The sequence below is a fragment of the Chrysochloris asiatica genome, unplaced genomic scaffold, assembly GCF_000296735.1.
Source record: "Chrysochloris asiatica unplaced genomic scaffold, ChrAsi1.0 scaffold00008, whole genome shotgun sequence".
Classification (NCBI taxonomy): domain Eukaryota; kingdom Metazoa; phylum Chordata; class Mammalia; order Afrosoricida; family Chrysochloridae; genus Chrysochloris; species Chrysochloris asiatica.
Genome location: NW_006408526.1, coordinates 38,270,953 through 38,273,456, shown reverse-complemented (window position 1 = coordinate 38,273,456; position 2,504 = coordinate 38,270,953).

Below are 2,504 nucleotides of genomic sequence, written 5' to 3'. Positions count from 1 at the left end.
TTCAATGATCAACTCCATCACAGTCAATAGAAGTTAAAGGATGGCATTTTCATCTTCCATTCCATCGGGTGCTCTTTCTATCCTTTTCATGACAGGAGGAGCAACTGGTAAAGCTAATGCAATGTATTATAACTGGTGGTGGTGATGATGTTCCGTGGAGTCGGTTCTGACTCATAGCGACCCTGTACAGGGTTTCCAAGGCTGTAAATCTTTATGGGAACAAAAAACCTCATCTTTCTCCTGCGGAACAGGTGGTAGTTTCAAATTGCTGACCTTGAGGTTAACAGCCCGACTCATAACCACTACACTAACTAGTGCATTACAAATGCCAAAAACACAACAACCTTAATAAATGTATTCAGCATGCTAGGTTTTATATTCAATTGCACCTTATTAGAAAACCTGCTGCAGGAGATGATCCCCTTTGAACTAGAGCTAAACCTTTTTTATTTAGTTCTGAAAGATGCAAGATCCTGATGCAATTGGGTGAAGAAATTCCATAGTAAGATACCAATTTAACCCTTGGCTGAGCTATGGTTGCTGTTGTTAAGTAACATCTAGTCAGTTCCACCTCATAGTGCATAGAGTTTCTGAGGAGCAGCTGGTAAATCTGAACTACTGACTTTGTGGTTCGCAGTCTAGTGCTGATCCTACAGCTCCACAAGGTAATAGATCCTTTTTGTGACTTCATTGTTGTGAGGTGCCTCTGGGTCAATTTCTGTTCATAGCAACACCACGAGAAAGAGTAAAGATGTCCCCATAAGATTTCCTAGGTTCAGTACGATAAGCAGTGGACTGCAAATCACAAGGTTGGCAGTTCGAGTCCACTAACTGCTCTGTAGAAGAACAATGAGGCTTTCTGCTCCTGCAAAGATGGACAGACTTGGAAACTCTCTACAGGGTCACTATGAGTTGTAATAACAACATCAATTTTTATGGGAGAGAATGCCAGATCTTTTCCCATGGAGCTGCTGCTAACCTTTCTGTTAATCATTGTGCCACCAGGGATCCTTTTAATGAGGCATTATGGGTCAAAGAATAAGACTGTTTAGACTTGGAGCAAGCTTCAAAATCATTGTTCTACCAATGAAGCATAAAGGCAAAGATTATTAATTAAACAGTGACTAGTAGCAAAGTTATTATTAAATCTTTAACACTAAGAAGAGAAGGAAAGAGGATTGAGTGGCTTAGAAAAAAGTTATCTGAGAACCTACTGGCATATTTTTACCCAAAAAGATTCCTAACAGAAGAAAGAGTTCATGGTTAAATAAGTGTATCCCACCTAGATCAAAGGCCCTAAAGAGAAAAGAGATCGCCACTTGACTAAGATGTAACTGTAACTGGCCTTGCAGGACATTGATATTAGAGTTTCAGCCCCAGATCAAAGAGACCCTGGATTTTCTATATACTGATTGAGAAAATAATGAATCATTCATGAGATCTAAACAAGCTTCAAGAAATTTGAATACATGAGAGCAGGCAGCCCTGAATGGGTTTTAGTAAATATTCACCACTTCTGAAGGGTCTGCATGTGTGTATGAGAAAACTTTTTGAAAGAGAAGCAGTGTTACACAGTGGCTGAATCTCAACTCTGGAGTGAGGCCGAGTTCCCATCCTTCACAGCCATTCACTTGTTGAGTGAGTTTTAAGAGATTTGCTTATTATTCCAGCCTTCGTTTGCTCATCCATTCATCTATTCTTAGAACATACAGGCAATCCTCAAATTACAAATCAGTTCTGTTCCTAAATCTGTGTCTAGACCGAATTTGTAGGTAAGTCGAAAAAGTTAGGCATGGTTCATATCTAATATCAGTTGGTCAAATGTTTGTCTTAATACATACTGTATAGTGTAACTTTCTATGGATAAAAATCATTAAAGATACGTGTCCAGATACACGAAAACATCTCTAACATAAGACAAAACAAAAACCTGTTGTCATTAAGTCAATTCCAACTCACAGTGACCCTTCTTGTTGTCGGTAAGTACTGTCGAATAAGTTTTGATTCATAGAGACGCTGTGTAGGGTTTCCAAGGAGCAGCTGGTGAGTTTGAATCACCAAAGTTGCAGTTCAAAGCAAACTTGTGATCCAGTGCTTAATCTTACACCAGGACTCCTGTAGGACACAGTAAAATTGTTCCATAGGGTTTCTGAGGCTGTAAATATTTATGGAAGCAAACGATCTCATCTTTCTTCCCTGGAGCAGGCAGTGGGTTCAAAACAACTGACTTTTTGATCAGTGAACCAACACTTAGCCCATTGTGCCACCAGAACTCCTTAAAGTAATAATAATAATGTTTTGATGAGTATCACAAAGTTGTTGTTGTGAGGTGCTGTTGAGTCAGTTCCAACTCATAATGATCTTGTTTAAGGTTTTCAAGGAGCGGTTGGTGGACTGGAACTGCTGAACTTGCAGTTAGCTAGCCAACACTTAGTCTACAGTGCCACACACCCGTATTATTCTGAACCATTGCATGCACCTCAACTTTTTAAAATAATGTTGTT